This window comes from Bos indicus, chromosome 3 (genome assembly GCF_029378745.1).
Source record: "Bos indicus isolate NIAB-ARS_2022 breed Sahiwal x Tharparkar chromosome 3, NIAB-ARS_B.indTharparkar_mat_pri_1.0, whole genome shotgun sequence".
Taxonomy (NCBI): Eukaryota; Metazoa; Chordata; class Mammalia; order Artiodactyla; family Bovidae; genus Bos; species Bos indicus.
Genome location: NC_091762.1, coordinates 105,778,009 through 105,795,771, shown reverse-complemented (window position 1 = coordinate 105,795,771; position 17,763 = coordinate 105,778,009). Strand labels below are relative to the sequence as shown.

Sequence of the window (17,763 nt, the reverse complement as noted above, 5' to 3'; positions counted from 1 at the left end):
CTCCATGCCAGCAGATACCTTCCAAGCTCCCCAAGGAAGGAGTGTTTTCTTTCCAGCCTTCAATGTTTGACCTCTGCCCTGGGGTCTCAGTACCCTAAAGGCTCCCCACACCCTCCCCTGAATCCTGACAAAAGCAGAACTCAAGTTTCTGCCTGGCCACCCTGGGCCCCTTGCTCCTTTGGACCACGTGTCTAACCAAGTAATAAACCTTCTCTGAGCATCAGTGAAAGTGAAAGAAGAAAGTGTTAGTCTCTCAGTCATGTCCGACTCTTTGCAACCCCATGGACTGTAGCCCACCAGGCTCCCCTGTCCATGGAATTCTCTAGGCAAGAATACTGGAGTGGGTAGACATTTCCTTTTCCAGGGAATCTTCCTGACCCAGGGATCAAACCCGCATCTCCCACATTGCAGGCAGATTCTTTACCATTTGAGCCACCAGGGAAGCCCGTGAGTGTCAGTAAGGCTACCCAAAAGCCCAAGATGAAACTACCTACTCACTCTTTCAACAGAAAATACCAAGGAATCTGTCACAGAGTGGTGGACTGCTAGTCTGGAAGGAATGGTAAGTGACTAAGGCTCTTACCACCCTCCCTAGACATCACTAACCCATCTCTCCTTCTCACTAGGGCCATAGTTAACTTCAGAATTCTTCTTAACACAGTGCTGCATCACCAATTGATGAGAACCAGCTCATGAGGTCAAACTGATTTGCCTCCCTATTCCAACCCAAGCCTTTCATTTTGCAGAAGAGGAAATAAAGGCTCAGAAGGGGAAGGAGACACACACCCAGGGTCACAGAGAAAGCTGTCAACAAAACCAGAGCTCTAACCCAAGACTCCTAACTCCCAGGTCCTGTACCACCTGTCAGGTGTTTCCTCCTCCCCTCTCACCTTAGAGAAAACCCCGACTCACCGAACTGATGACTCTTGAGTGTGGTGTTTCCATCACAGGGGGCGTGCCCCTCCCAACAGCACACCCCTAGGGCATTAACGCAAGTCTTCTGTTAACTTCTGAGACACCAGTTTTCAAGAAAGGAGGTGAAGACAGTCAAAGTAGCTTCCAGGAGGAGGTGATGTGATGAGAGTCTGGAAGAAAAAAGGAGAGCTTTGAGGAAGGGCTGGAGAGGACACCTGTCCTCCAGGGCTTCCAGTAGCCTGTGGGGTAAAAAAGATAGGCTTTGGAGATAGTTGTGTGCACTTGAGCCAATCATTCAAACTCTTTGATGCTATTTCCTCCTTTAAAACTGTCCAAACTCCTGGGTCCCCGAACCTGCCTTTTAGGGACCTCAGTGCTAAACTGCTGGTGCTAATGCCAAGGGACTCCTCCAGGTCCAAGTGCTAACGAGTTCTAGATCCTATTCTCCCTGTCTTTCCCCTGACTGATGGGGTCTGTGTCCCTCCCCAGATGCTCTGTGACACAACCAGCATTCAGGAGTGTGTACTGGGGAGAGGGTGTTGGAGGGCAGGGGCCCGACTCCCAGCTCCAGCCCGCAGTGTATGACCCTGAGCGGGTCATTCAGCTTCTCTGAACCTCCATCTCCTCTTCTATAAAATGAGGTTTACTGGCCACCTGGACCCAGCCCAGCTCTCTGGGCTGGACTGGAGACCAGATGAGTTAATGAGCAAGAAAGTACAGTGATTTTCTTTTTTAAAGCAAAGTTCTTATATACATATACTTATCTATTTTTTGGCTATGCTGGGTCTCAGTTGCTGCACAGGCTTTTCTCTAGTTGGAGCAAGCAGGGGCTACTCTCTCATGGCGGTGGCTTCTCTTGCAGAGCACAGGCTCTAGGGTGCTCGGGCTTCAGCAGTTGTGGTTCCCAGGCTCTTGAGCACAGGCTCAATAGTTGTGGTGCAGGGGCTCAGTGGGTCGGCAGCATGTGAGATCTTCCCAGACCAGGGATGGAACCCATGTCTCCCGTGTTGGCAGGTGGGTACCACTGAGCTACCAGGCAAGTCTCGACACAGCGATTAAATGCGCAGGCTTTGCCTGGTGGTCCAGTGGTTAAGACTCTGTGCTTCCACTGTCAGGGGAAGTGGATTCAATCCCTGGCCAGAGAGCTAAGATTCCCACATGCTGCAATGCTGTGCAGCCAAAAAAAAAAAAAAAAAGAGCACAGGCTTTGGAGGCAGACTTAGTTCAAAACCTAGATCTGTCACTTACAAGCTGTATGACGCAGGGCAATTTCCCTGAGCCTACAGTTCCTCATCTCTGAAGTGCAGATAATAATGCCTGCTTTAGGATTCTTAGATGAAATATAAGTATTGCTAAAATAAGGACTGGTACATGCTACATGCTCAGTTGGGCCCTCATATGATTACTTTGCATAATGTGCCTTTGTAAACAGTAAAGGACTCCATAGGTGTTGGTGCTTATTAGTCTGGATTGCACACCAGGTACAACCACTTCATGGGAAGGCTCCGAGACCAACAGGATCACCTCCCATTGCAACCCGGGGTGCTTCCACCCAGAGTCCAGCATAAATGTGAGACCTGGGTCCCTGCACTTCTCAGCTGATGTGGGAGCTAGCATGTGATGCTGTGATCTTCCCTGCCAGCATCTCAGCTCCTGGCCCCTCAACGGATGCTGGATGCTGGGTTTAAGGCCCCTGCCTCAACCTTGATCCAGCACTAGGGCTTGCCCACCACACCACACAGGCCAATCTGTGCCCATGTCAGAAGCCAGACTTAACCTCAGAATCCCTCTTAACACAGTACAGCCTTACCAACTAATGAGAACCAGTTCATGATGTAAAACAGATTTTTTTTTAACTTGTATCTGCAGAAGTGGGGGGTCCCTCATTTCTAGCCTTCACTTTCCCCCATCAAGGTGAGAAAGGTGGGTGACAGAGCTGGTGCATGGTTGGGGAGGGTGAGCTGGGCCCAGGAGGACACGAGCCTGAGTGGGGAGCACTCTGCCAGCTCCTCTCCTGATTACATGACTTTTATCTGCTCCAAACCAGGTTTGCACACACACTAAGCATAACAGGGAGAGACACAGGGCACAGAATTTCAAATGTGTGACTACACATCATACAGACCCATATAAATCATATTCATTTAAAGACACAATCACCTGTGTACACAGACATGCACACAACACACACACACCCCTAAGATATTCATCCACACCAAAGCAGCCACACTGACAGCCACCGGCACACACACACACACGCACCCTTCCCCTGGCTCCTGCCCAGCTCAGAGAGGCAGGATGAACCTCATCCCTTCAGTGGGCAGGGAAGTAGGAAGTGTCCTACCTGGATCTATGGGTTCCCTTGGCCAGGCATGCACACTAGCTCTGAGCAGGCGCTTGTGTGAGCCTGCACACACACACATACATACACATTCATACACACTCTGGACCCCAATCTCACCCTCCTGGCCCCCATCCCCACAGGCCGGACAAAGGATCTCATCATGAGGTTTGTGGCAAGGAGATGAGAAGGCTGGCAGGGAGCAGCTGCTGTCACCATGGCTACAGAGCTGACCCACTTCTCCTCCACCCAGCTTGGCCCACCTAGCCCAGACAAGGAGGGACAAGCAGCTTTGGGCCGGGGGCCCTCTCCCATCACACGCAGTAAAGGTGTGGCCTCTGAGGGTGTGGTAAAGGAGGACCTGAGTCTGCGTCCTGATACAAAGGCCACAGCAAGACATCGTCTGGGGAGAGCAGGGCGCTAAGCACCTGGCCCCTGCAAGACTCAGGTATCCTCCAGCCTCAGGGCTTCTGGCCTCAGGGGCCCATATGGTTCACACACTTGCCCTGGACCCATTCTCAGACACAGTCCTCACAGCAGGGCAAGGGGTTGGGTGTCTGGACTCAACCTGTGTCCTCCAGACTCCAAAGACTCCAAGGTGAAACAGACCAAGAGCTGAGTGAGCCTGGTCTGTTCAGGACAAGGTTCCTGAGGGAAAGGCTGGGCTTCCCTGCTTGGGCTAAGCTGCTGGAGGCACAGCCAGGCCTCCCTTCCTCAGATGGGGCTGCCTTGTATCTTCTCTCAGCCAGGGGGCTCCTGAGGACATGGCCACACATCTGCCCTCAGAACTGGGTTCACAGAGGAACAACTCGGCTCCAGACAGCTTAGTCTTGTGAGGAGACAGCTCACAAGGTAGGATGAATCACTCCTGCATGACAGCCTCCCGCGGCTCCATTTCCTTCAGGAGAAAGTGAAAACCCCTCACAAGGCCGACAGGAGAAGTGACCCAGGTCCTCTTGGACTCTTGCCCTTCCTCAGTATTCCAGCCACACTGGCATTCTTTTTATTCCTCAAAAGTACCACTTTGCCTCCTGTCAGCCTAGAATGCTCTTCTCCAGCCTGTCCCCACCCTTGTGTTCTGGCGACCTGGGATCGGTCTGTCACACCGCCTCTGCTGGCTCAGCCCCACTCAGTGCTCAGCCCCTGACTGGATGTCACATCCTGGGAGAGTCTTTCCAGACAAGGTTAGACTCCCTGGCATGCTACCCCAGACCCTATACTGTCTTTGCCTGTTATGGATTGAATTCTGTTTCCCCCCACCCTCTAAAAAAAAGCTAAGTTTAAAGCCCTAACCCCTGGTACCTCAGACCTTGTTGGAAATAGAGTTGCTGCAATGGCAGATGTGGTTAGCCAAACTGAGGTCATCCTGAAGGAGGGTGGGTCCCTAATCCAGAAGGACTTAAAAGACTATGGCTACGGGAAGACACAGATAGACCACAGAAAGAATCCCTGTAATGATGAAGGCAGAGTCTAGGGAGACAGAGCAACAAGCCAAGGAATACCAAGCATTGCCAGCTGTCACCAGAAGCCAGGAGGGAACCATGGGACAGCCTCCCTTGGAAGGAACCAACCCTGCTGACACCTTGGTTTTAGATTTCCAGCCTCCAGAACTGTGACACAATAAATTTCTGTTGTTTTAGGCCACCTGCTCTGTGGTACTTTGTTACAGCTGGTCCTAGGAAATGAATACACTGCTTGTCTTATCTTGATCAGTGCCTGCCTCCCACACCATGCCTGCCACCCCCACCCCCCGCCCCAGCTGTGTGTTGCTTAGAAAGAGAAACCATGCCATCTTTTGCATCCAGAATCCCCCAGTGCCTGGCACACAGTAGGACTCTGTAAATATTTGTTGAATGAATGCATGGTGACCTAAAATTAGCATTAACATAAAAAATAGTATTTATAGCTGGATAGTAGAATTGTGAGTCATTTTTATTTTCTTCATATGACATATTGTGTTTTCTAGAGTTACTACTTTAGAAACCGTATTAATGCTCTCATAAAGAAAAAGTGAAAATACATATTTTTCGTTTCAAAACATACATTAAAATAACAGACATTTCCACCAGTGTGTGTGTTGTGAACAGGGAAAAGTTCTGCTCTCTTGATAACTGTCTTTTTATTGATTAATTGATTTCTTCTCATGTCACAGGAGTGCCTTCTGGAGTCAGATTTACAGCTTGAGCTCTGGGGCCTTGCAGGGCATAGATTTCAGGGGAAAACATCCAGGCAGAGTGCACATGCTTCCTGGCCATCTCCATCACCCAATCCTTCTCACAGCTCGTGGCCAGATGTGGCTGCTATTGCCTGACAGGGCCTGTGAGACTTGGTCCTTAAGCATCCCACTAGAAAACACCCTGGAGCTGAAGGCCACTCCCAAACAGAAGCAAGATGCTGCCCTCAGTGGACACACTGGTCCAGAGCTTCGCAAGCTTTAATGTGCACAGAAATAACCTGGGAATCAGGTTGAAACACAGATTCTCATTCCAGGGGTCACAGAAAGGTGGAGCTTGAGTTTTTGCATTTCAAACAAGCTCTCAGGTGATACCACAAAGTTAGTTGGAGGACCATCCAAAGCACCAAGAGGTAAAGATAAAAATGCCCTGGCTGCTCTGCAGAAAGAGTGAACTCTTTAGGATGGGAAGACCAGAGCAGGCATCATGGATCAATTCACTGCAGAACACCTCAAGAGATAGGTGCAATTTGGAGAAGAAAGAGGCGGAAACTAGCTGGGAAGGACTAGAGGAGGAATGGTATGTTCAGAGGCTGGTGAACAGAGCAGTGCAGTTGAAGCAGGAGGTGGGTGCAGCTGCGGAAGAGAGGGCTGGGAACGTAGGCTGGGACAGCCCAGAAAGGGCTCTGAATGCAGGGCTGAGAAGTTTGGCTTTAGTCCTGCAGGGAGTGAAATCTGACATGGCTTAGATGTAACATTTTACAGAGATCAATCGGACACAGGACAGAATCAGAAGAAAGCCTGATGGCTGGAAGAGCAGTCAGGAGGCACATAAGAAGGGCTGCACTGCTTCAGACAGTGCTGGTGGAAAGAGAAAAGGGGTGCAGGAGTCGTGGAAGGGCTCAGGGGACTGCCTGGAGTTGGTGATGGGACAAAGTTGGGGGAAGAGAAAAAAAACAGAATCCAACATGATTTACAGGAAGGGTGGGGGCTGACAGGTGCCACCAGCAGAGCATGTGGTCCTGGAGGGGAAAGCTGGCTTAAAGGAAACATGAATGCCCATTTTGGATATGATGAGTCTGAGATAATTTTGCAATTCCCCCATGGAGGTGTTGGGCAGGTAAGCAGATACCCTGGAGTTCAGGAGATCAGAGTGGGTGGGAAGGATTTGGGTGTGTACCCCAGAGGGAAAAGTGGGGTGTGGAAAGGAAGGAGAATGCTCAGAGGAGGGTGAGGAAAGAGTGAGAGGTAATGCCCACAGTTAGGGGGAGGAGGAAAACAAAATCCACCAAAGGAGGGAAAGTCAGCAAGTCAGGGTAGGAGAACTCAGAGAAAATGTCACGAGTACAAGGATGACCAATCTGAAGACCTGACCACACCCTAACATGGAGACCAAGGAGAGGCCTGCGTAGCTCAGGATGCAGGAGGGCAAAGGAAGCCCAGAGCAAGAGCACAGCTTGAATGGAAAGCAGAATTTGGACTAGTGGAGAAGGGAGCTGGATTCCCTGGGGAAGGTCTGGGTTGCAGCAGGTTGCCAAGGGGCCTGGGGCTCCCAAGCCCTTATTCTGGCTCAGCCCATGCAAAAGAAAGACAGTATTCCCAACCCACAGCACCTGCACATCCACCAACTACCGAATGCCCAGGGCCAGAGCAGACAACTGGGGGAAGAGGTCTTTGGAGCAAAGTCTATTGCTGGGCAGCACAATTTATCATCCAATCAGGACTCTCTCTAAGAGTGAGCAGAGACGCTACTAACAATCACACCACAGCAACTTAAGACTGTCCCAGGCAAACCTTAGCCCTGGGGGATACTGGATCCCCCCAAATATTCATTTGGTCCCTGCCCTCCCTTCCTAGAAGGGGTGGTGGAACTGACAGGTGATAGGGACAGACTAGCTCAGCCTCAGAAGCAGAAGCCCCACTAAGGATGTGGTTGAATAGAGAAATCTCTCCCTCTCCCATCCCCGCTTTAGCTTGAGAGCTGACGCCCCCGCCAGGGACGCGGCAGCACCACGGACAGCACCGCCACTCCCCCCACCCCCACCCACCACCCCCACCCACCACCCCCACCGCGCGCTCCCTGCTCGCCTGGCCCTATTTGGTCAGGGCCACGGCTAGGTCGGATCAATATTTCATGGAGTAAGGGGCTCCGGTTACCAGACCCGCTCTGAGCCGGAAGGCGCCGCCTGCGCCCGCCTCCTGCCCTAGGGACCCTCTCAGGGAAACCAGCAATCCTCGCGGCCCCAGCCCAGACAGACACCGCCCTCAAAGCCCTCCGCCTCCCTGCCCCGCAACCCCGGCCCCGCACCCTGTCTGAGGCACAAAGCCCCAAGTGCATGCCACATGCTTGCACGCAGCCACTCAGACACACCACACAGCCAGACACATACTCTACAAAGATTAGGACATACACAAAACAGACACACACCACACCCAGCACGCAAGCAACCTAGACACACAGCACACACACACACACACACCAGATGCCTCACAGACACACAGTACACACAGACACATTCACCACATACCCACAAGCACATCACACAGAAGACACCCTGCCATTCACACGCACTCACACAACGCACAGAGCCTCCCCACACAGACCCTCAGACTACCACTCAGAGGTCCATTCACCATGCACACATATATTACAAACTCTCTCTCTCAAACACACTCACACAATATATGCCTTCACAGAGACCCTTCGACATTTGCTGTGGATGCACAAGCACAGCCCCATACTACCCAGGCCCCCCACCCTCCTGGAGCCCAGGCCTGCCCTCCCACTGAGAGCACAGGAATGGGGAGGGGCAGGCAGGCCTTCCCTCCTGCCCACCTGGCCCTGGTCTTGAGCCCTAAGGATACATCCTCTGTGTCCTCTGAGGGGCCCTTCAAGGTCACTGTCCAATCCCCAGGGACAGGAGTTCAGCGGCACAAAGAGGTGGGAAAGGGGACAGCAAGCAGAACAGGGCCTTTGAGACCCCAAAGCCTCCTGGCTTTGCTGTGGCTGGGCCCTAAGCTTTGGGGACAGCCTCACCCTCATCCGTGGACTCAGCGCTGTCTGGGACTCCAGCCCTCTGGGAGGACTTGAGGCCTGTCTTGTGCATGGAGATCGGGCGGACTGTGGAGTCTGCAGCTCCTGCTCCCCCCAGCAGTTTCTCAAGTCCTGCTCAGAGGTGAGGGACACCCATCCAGACACCCCAACTCCAAGAGTCCCCCTCTCAAGCAAGGTGGAGGACAGTGGCCCACGTTCTTCTATCTACATGACAATCATGGCAGGATTCTCTGAAAGCACTCCATGCCAGGGCACGGTGTGAGAAGGGAGTAGGCTGGCACAGTACAAGACACTCCCAAATTCTCCAGGCAGATGGAAGGGAGCTTAAAGATTATCCAGGTCCACATACTTGATGTCTCTGGACAACTTCCCAGTCTTGCACTGTCTACATAACACTGTGTGTCCCTCAGTGATTTATGCCAAATCTCCATACCCCCGTATGGCTCATTATTTATTTTCTTGAAATTGACACTATTAACTTAAATGCATTTATTTTAAATAGAAATTTTGCATGACTACTCTATATGGAAAGCCAATATCAATTTTAATAAATAGAAAATCACAGTAAAATAAGTACAGTGAAAACAAAGATATATTATTAAAATTTAGCTACACAGAGCTGCCAGTCAAGATCTCTGCAGGGTTTTTTTGTTTGTTTTTTTTACTATGCCACATAGTTTGTGGGATCTTGGTTCCCCAGCCAGGGATCGAATCCAGATCCCTTCAGGGAAAGGGCCGAGTCCTAACCTTTGGACTGCCAGGAAATCCCCAATATCTCTGTTTAAAGGGGAGGGCAGCAGGTGTTGGAAAGTCGTTAAAGACACATCACCAAGGCACTTTCTCTATGGGACAACCGTGGACTTCATAGGGTTGAAAGGGGAACCAATTTTCTCAGTATGCGAGCCAAGGGCGGGCAGTAACACGTCCGTGAGCCACTGAAAGTCATCTCAGTTCTCTCTGATGGTAGCAGGCCCATGTTGGGAAGGAAGCTCTAGGCCTGCCTGCCGCCTGCAGGAGCTTGGATGGCACAGAGGCCAGCTGGCGCCCTGTTGCCACATTCCATTCTGGTAATAACAATCCTTAAAAATTGCTAGGTTCTCTCCTATTTACGAATTGTTCTTACACCTACTATCTAATACAAGCCTCACGGCAGGGATGACCATGCCCATTTCTGAATGAGAAAATGAGGTTCTGAAAGGTTAAAAGACTCCCAGAGCCACACAGCTATATGGAGTAGGTCCACACGGAGGAGCCCCTCAGCTCCTAGGCAGATGCTTTTTCTACCCTGCCTGCATCCTTCCACCCCTCTGGGCTGGCCCCACGCTGGGCAGTAGGGAGCAGGCACGGCAACCTGGTGTCTGCCTGTGAGGCCCAAACGATCCTGAAAGGCAAAGGGGCAAGTGAGTAAGGAGCTAAGGTTAAGAACTGTTCCTTGGGAGTCACACACTGCTGTCTGTCCCTAGCCTGTAAATGTCACTTCTCTGAACCTCAGTTTCCTTGTCTTTAAAATAGGGATAACAGAGACTTTCCTGGTGGTCCATGGCTAAGACTCTGTGCTCCCAGTTTCAGGGGGTCTGGGTTTGATTCTGGTCAGGGAACTAGATTCCACAGGCCGCAACCAAAGATCCCAAATGATGCAACAAAGACAGAAGATCCTGCATGCCACAACAAAGACCCGAATCAGCTACATAGATAAATACTTAAAAAAAAATAAAATGTGAATAATAATAGTACCTATCTTATAGGGTGTGAGGATTAAATGAAATAATACATGTGGGGCTTCCTTGGTGGCTCAGTGGTAAAGAATCTCAAGGCAGGAGACACTAGGGAGTTTGATTCCACATGCCGAAGAGCGACTATGTCCATGTGCCACTATACGTCTGTGCTCTAGAGCCCAGGAACCTCAGCTACTGAGCCACACGCCCCAGCTACTGAAGCCCCTGCACCCTACAGCCCATGACCCACAATAAGACAAGCCACGGCAATGAGAAGCCCAAGCACTGCAACCAGAGAGTAGTTCCAATTCGTTGCAACTAGAGAAAAGCCCGAACAGCAACCAAGACCCAGCACAGCCAAAATAATTTTTTTACAAATTTAAATAATAATAATGCATGTGTATAGAGTCTGGTACAGAGTAAGTGCTCAAAAACTGCTTATTACTAGGAAAGTATAAGACTAGAAATAATACAGGTAAAGAGTGCCTGATGGGGAGAAATAAAGGCATGCATGGTGCTTCACTGAGGGGAGGAAATGAGTTGAGTTCTAGGAGATGAATACGATTCTGGCAGAGAGAACTGTCCTGACTGCTCACGCCCTTCTCAAGCCTCTCTCTCTACTCTAAAGACAGGTGAGAAAATCAGGGTCTCACCTCTCTAACTGTCTGTTCAGGCCTCTGAATGACATTTGACAGGTTCTTCAGTTCCTGCCCTGGGTACTGCCGCTGTCCCAGGAAAAGACTCCCCTTACAGTCAAAATGCTAGGTCTGTTTTCTCCAGGTACTACCAGATAGAAGGCTGAGGCCAGGCCCACATGGCACTGTAAGGGTTATAGCAGATGTCTCTTGAAGTACTTGCCCAGATAACTGACAAACAAGAGCCGTGTCTGCATGTCTGACTTTGTGATCCTTCCCAGCAGGCTGCAGTTGATTGGACCAAGGTGGGCACCTGACCTCCCCAGAGCCAATCAGATCCTCTCCTGGGAGTCTGGACTTGGATCTGCCAAGCCCTGGGTTCTATCTCTGAATGTAGCTGGAACTGAGGGATGAAATACAGGAACTATAGGTAGCCCCCATGTCTGGAAAAGCAGAGCAAACCCAGTAGGTGGACAGAGAAGGGTGAAGGCAGTCAACAAGGTACAGAAATCAGTTGCTTCAATTTCTCTTGGCCAACAGGTCTCACCTTCTAGAAGCTAATGATTTTCCTACTCCTCAGTTCCCAGGAACCCCTTGCGTCCTCATAAGAAACCCTTCTTTATTACTGAGGCTGGTTTGAGTGGGTTTCTGTATATAAGCAAAGACCTAATTAAGGACAGGGGAGAAGCTGGAATCCAGAGGCACAAAGATGAACAATCACTATGCCTGCACCGGAAGAGCTCAGTTTCACAGGAGACAAGGAAGAAAAGATGTGGACTCTGTGCAGATATGACTGAGGTGGGGGTGGGGGTGGGGGACTTGGCTCAGGAAGGGCCGGGAGGGTTCCTGGGAGGCTTCACAGCAAAAGAGGCAGCTAAGCTTGATTTTGAAGAATGAAGGATGTTCTCCAGGGAGACAAAGCAGAGGTGGGGAGGCGTTCTGGGCAGAGGGAACTACAAGGGCAGAGGCACAGAGGCACAGAACAGCCGGATGTGTTAGAGGACCAGGAGTTCAAAGTGTGGGGAGGGGGTAAGAGGGGAGACGAGGCTGGAGGGGGTACAGATCATAAAGGGCTTTGAATCCCATGCTAAAAAGCCAAGGCACTTCCTGCCCTCAATGGGGAGCTATTGAAGTATTTTAAGTAGCAGTGGGTGACAGGGTCAGTTCTGTGTTTTGGGAAGATCGCTCTCGGGTTGGACAGAGAAAGGCCTGGAGAAATCAAGCCTGGAGGCAGAGAGGCCAGTTAGGATGCTGCAGCAATGATTCATCTAATCCTTTCATTCATAGAACAGCTCACTGTTTACCTACTATGCGCAAGGACCAGGCAAAACTAGATTCCTGACCCCACAGAGTCCATAGTCTAGCGAGAAAGAGGGACGAAGAAAAGCAGGTCAGGTGTGATGTTGTGAAGAAGTACAGGGTCCTATGGAGGGGGCTGATGTTTAGTTTCTGGTTTAGGCTTCTCAGCAGAAATTATGTTCAAGCTGGTATCTGAAGGAGATAGATAAGGAGGGGGAGGGTATTCCAGAATGTGGGGACAACAGCCGAGGGAGAGGGCGAACGGTACAGACGATGCAAAAAGGTAGGCGAGGACCAGATCCCACAGGGCCTTGCAGACTACGTCAGTCCGGCTTTTATTCCAAGAAATCTTGGAAGGGTCTTAAGCAGGGAAATGACACAATCAAACATTTATCTTTCGAAGATCACTCTGACTATAGTGTGAAACATGAAATGAAGCCGGGCAAGAACAGAAACATCAGGAGACCGGTTTAGGAGGCCGTCACTGTGGTCCAGGTTGAGAGCTGAGGCGAGGCTGGGCTGGAGCCGGGCAGTGGACAGAGAGAAAGATGACGGAATGGGGAGGGAGTCAGGAGAACCAACAGCACTTGCTAAGGACTGGCTGTGGAATGTGGGGGTGAAGGAGAGGGAGGTGTCCAGGAGGACTTCCAGCTCTCCAGCTTGAGCAAGTGGGTGGCTGGTGGTGGCAGAGACGAGCTGGGGACACGAGGCAGAGCAGGTGCCAGCAGGCGGAGCTGGGGCCTGAGTTTCCACCTGAGACTGATGGTGAGACATCTAAATGTGGTCCATGAAGTAGTCATACAGGTCTTGAGCCCAGAAGAGATTAAAGTCAAGTCAAGGAGATTACACGGGAGTTGGGGGAGAGTGGGCGGTACAGGACAGTTATGAGGAATCGTGGTCACAGCAGGGCCCGGGAGCAGAGGGACCAGAAGCTCTGAGCTTGGAAAATCAGAACTTTGAAATCCAAAGGCCACCTCTCAACCCTGGGAGGCATCTGGCTTCAGTTCCATCTCTCCTAGCCAAGTATCACTTCTAGGCACAGGCACTTCCCGGCTGAGACAGCCCTCCCTTCCCCACACACCTCCTTCCTTCTCAGCAAACTCTAAGTTACCCTGCAGACCCGGCTCATCCTGAGGAAGACCTCCCTGGTCCAGGCATGTGCTCTCCCATCTGACAACCCAGGGTTGGAACCCCAGATCTGTCACTTGATGGCTGTGTGACTTTGGCCAAGAAACTGACTCTAACTCTCACCATCTATACAAGGGCAATAATCTTCCTACCTATTCCATAGGGATGTTTGAAGATGAAGATGTCAAGTGCTTAGCAGAGAACCTAGCACACAGTAAGCACTAAATAAATGTTACTATTATTAACATCCCACCCACCTTGGGACAGTTAGTCATGCCCTCCACCTCACACCTCCTCCATTTGGGGACTCTTTGCAGTCTGCATTGCTCCCTGCCTCTTCCTATTCCAACCTAGTTTGTGGGGCCATATAATACGCAGGGCCCAGTGCTAAATGAAAAAGCAAGCCCCCTTGTTCAAAATTATTAAGAATTGCAAGATGGTGACAGCCAAACATTAAATGAAGTGCAGGGTTCTTCCAAGCACAGGTTGCTCTGTGCAACCACAGACTGGTGAATCCAGCCCTGCCCCCACCCTCTGCCAGCCCAGGGCCTGGCCTGGATTCGGGGTCAGCCTCAACGCAAGAGAGTTAAAATGCCAACTGACATAGCAATAGGGTTTTGTGATTTCCATCTGGAATTTCATTTTATCCTTCCTATGAATACATAACATCAACATAGCCGAGGATACTGCAGATCAGAGACAGGTGTGCCTTGCCAGAGGTTTCCCACCCCCACGAACTGCAGAGCTGGGATGTGAATATATGCCTGCCTGGTGCCAAAGCCCTGCCTCTTATGCTCTGGTTCCCCAGGGAGGTTGGGAGAACATGGGCCCAAGAGATAAACTTCGTCAACAAGGCCCAGAGAGAGGGAGCTGAAGGGACTGGGACTGGCCTCCTTCCCCCCGGAATGAGTCACATAAACAACCTGCCCCCTGGGCACCCAGGCTGCTGCGCAGGAAAGGGGTATGAGAGGGCAGAAGGTCACCCCCGAGAAGGCGCTGCCTGAGGGCCACAGACCCCAGCCCACATGCTCTGGAAATCAGCCCTTGCCCTTTCTGCTTCAGAATCTTTGGAGGCTGCCATTGGCTTCAGGATAATTCCCAAGTCTTTAGTGTCCTGCTAGACAGACCAGGAGGTCTGGCCTGACTGTGCTGACTCCTGCCCCCTTGCTCCCCCTCCTTCCCTCTGCTGCCCTCCCCACCATGCCAGGCCTGTTTCCGCAACATCAAAGCCTTAGCACACCCAGTTCCCTCCTCCTCTGCCTCCTCGACTCCTTGTCATGCTAGCCTCCCTGCATCTTTTTTCCAACACATGTCACATGTGTTATTACCTGTTCTGGGCCATCTCCCGGCTAGAATGCCCACCCCATGGAGGCAGGAGCTGCCTGACACACAGAGCTGAGAGCATCACGTGTCCTGCGACAGATGCAGAAGAGCCCTGTGCTCTTTCTCCCCTTCCCCCCACGCCTCCCCAACCCTCTTTTTCTTGTCCAGGCTTCCTGAACTCAAGGTGTGAGGAGCCCAAATTTACAAACGCAAGAGAATCATCACATAGCCTGCACCTTCCGTCCCTCAGTCCTGGGCTACGGGCTGTTCATCCAGTTGTACTGAATCCACCAAGCATCTTCTAGATGGGGTGGGGCAGTAGAGGTGTAAATGATTCCTATTTTCCAGAGACGTCTGAATCCTGAAGTGTAACAGAAGCTGAAGTGGAGGATGTGGGTCCTGAACCCAGGTCTCTCTGGTGCCCAAGAACCTGGAGTCCTCTCTGCCTCTGTGACTCACTGTTCCCAGGCAGCTCACCTCCAACCAGAGAGCGACTGTTTCTAACTCATGGCCTCAGTTCACACACAGCCCGGGCAGCATAGCTCCTTTGTCAGGTCAGCAAAACACCAGGGCAGGAGACAGCTCCACTGTCAGTGAGAAGCCGGTGCAGAAGGCATCCCTCCCCTGAGTTAACAAGATGCCAGTGGGGGAGAATCATGCCCCAGGTCAGCCAAACAGTAGAAGGGGAGACACCCCTAACTGTCAGCAAGGAAGCATTCTTGCACCCCAAGTCAGCAAAAAGGCCAGTGTGGGAGACACTTCCCTACCTCCCCCTACATGTCTTGGGTGTATACAAAGTCTTCCAAGGTGGTGCTCCTGGGGTGGGGGAGTCAGTGGGGCTGGGTTTCGGCTGCTGCCCAGGGCAGACAAGGCTGCAGCCTGGGAGTGGGATAGACCTGGGTGAGAGTTCTCACATGGCACTAATGAAATCAACCACCAGCCTGGCCCCTCCTCCCCAGGGACCCTCCAGCCTCCAGCTGATGCAATGCCCAGGCCAGATAATTGTTTTCTTCCCTCCTTAAAGGGCCAGCTGCTGTTGCAGCTGCAGGCATCACCCAGACCCCTGACAGACCCCACAGAGCTTAGCACCTGGTTAGGGACAGGGCACGCCCAGAAAGGAGCAGCTCAGCCCTGGGCTCCGCACAGTAAAATCCAATTATGTACAGAGAACCAGAAGTGTCTGTGGGCAAGGAGGGAGGGAAAGAGGAGAGTTCAGGCAGAGACAGTGCCTGGTCCACTGAGACCTCACGCCCCAAGGGATGGGATCTTGGTCCCTGCTGAGTCCTCAGCCCTGGGCTCCTATCTGCCTGTCCCGTCAGGTCCTTGGCCCTGGGCTTGCTCAGGAGTTCAGCAGTTACCTACTGAGCTCCCCTGAGTGCCAGCCTCTGTGCTAAGCAGCTCAAATCCACCATTTCATTTTCTCCTCCCAGCAGATCTAGAAGGTGGGTATGTTTTATTGAAGGAGGCTCAGAGAGGAGAAGTGATTTCCTCAGTAGCGCATAGCCAGAAAGTGGCAGAGCCTGGGTTGGAAGCCAAGTTTGCCTGACTCTGGGCTTCATTCCCTGCAGAGGGTCGGGTAGGTATGGAACCCCAGGGCTGGAGGTCTCTAAGCCAGGCAGCGGGACAGAGGGCGGGGAAGGGGTCTGTGAGCCCTAAACAGGCTCCAAAGGGCGCAGAGCTTGGGCTACACACAGGTTTCACAGACCCCTTCCCCCCGCCTCACCTCCACAAGAGAATGCCCCATTAGGCTGCCCACATGTCCCCAGGGATAGTTGGCAGCTGCCTGATGACAGACTAATTGGTGGCTGGCAGCAACGGTGGGGCTGGTTAGTTAACCCCTTGGTGACCAGGCCTGGTCCAGAAAGGCCCTTGCCCCACCACTTCAGGCCCCAAATTCATGGACCCCAGACTTAAGTTACCATGAGCAGAAGACTGGACCAAAGGGGTGGCAGCCTTCCTCTCTCCATCCAGACCACACCCCTGGGACTGGAATTGGACAGTGATCTTCATCCAGGCTCCCCAGCCGCACAGGGCCACATCCAGAGAGCCCCCAGGTGGAAGGGCAGCCAGCACCCCTGTTCTCTGGCCTTGGTAAGGCATTGCTCTCCCCAACCAGGACCATGGGGGCTATGGGCCTTCCCTGGGTTTCCAGGCCCAGGGTACTGGGAAGAAACCTCCTTCTCAGGATGGGTTGTCCAGAGAAGGTGATATGGGCATGAGTCCAGGCATCCTGGGGCCAGGAGGTGAAAACACCCTCCTCTTGAATGAGAGGATGCCCAGTTTGTGCACCAAGGGTCTTGCCAAGCCTCCTTGAACCCTGGATTCCCCACCATGGATTAACCAACTGCCTTTCCTGGCTTCCCAGGAGTCCCCTCTCCCCACCCTAGGGCTGGAGTGGGCATTACCCCTTTTCTTTATATGGGGTGGGGGTGAGGGGTCCTCTGGGCACCACCATGATGTCTCATTGGAGGAAAGAGTGGCCAGCTTCTCAACCAGGCACAGGCAGCAAAAAGAAAGGCAGGCTGCCTGCCAGCTCCCTTTCCAGGATAGATTTTAAGCACTTTCCAAAAATGCCATGGGAGGCAATGCTGTTGAGGAGCAGGGGCCCAGGTGCTCCGAGCATCAGCAAAGAACTCAGACTCTGGGGCCCTCTACTCCATTTTCCGGGCTTCTCCAACACCTAATGTTCCCTTCTCAAACCTTAGCCCCTACCCGAGTCATCACACCCACTGTCATCCTCCCTGAAACCTCCGCCCTAGACCCTGAACACTTAAGTCCCTACGTGGCGCCTCACCATCAGAGACCCTTCCCCCGCCCCGTGGTCCCCTGGACCTCCGTCATCCCCTCCCCACATCCATTCCTAGGCAAGCAAGGCCTATCGACTTACCCGGAGGTGGGGCCGGGGTCCAGACAGGGAGGGGTCTCGGCTGGCCCAGGCGACTCCGCAAGGCGGGGCAGGTGCTGCCCCGGGACCCCGCCCCGCGGACCCGGCGGTAGGCGCGGCCCGGTCCCAGGCGCGCGGCGGACTCCGAGGGGTAGGGGCGCGGGGCGGGGAGGGGCGGCGAGAGAGGCTCACGGGGGCATCGCCCGCCACCGGGCCGGACACCTCCGCTCCGCCCGCCTGCGCTGCCGGCTCCGCAGCCGCCACGGTTCTCAGCCGCCGCCGGGTGCAAAGCCCA

The 17,763-nt window shown here is 52.6% G+C and overlaps 1 protein-coding gene across 2 annotated transcripts in view; it reads right to left on the bottom strand.

Moving 5' to 3' along the window:
• The window catches only part of RIMS3 (regulating synaptic membrane exocytosis 3), a 38,722-nt gene extending 20,959 nt beyond the window's left edge, over positions 1-17,763 (bottom strand). For both annotated transcript variants that reach the window (XM_070786770.1, XM_019957734.2), the window contains exons 1-2: positions 17,472-17,763; positions 913-1,085 (exon numbers count right to left, since the gene is read on the bottom strand). The gene's annotated coding sequence lies outside the window, so the exon portion shown is untranslated. The remainder of the gene's footprint in view (positions 1-912; positions 1,086-17,471) is intronic.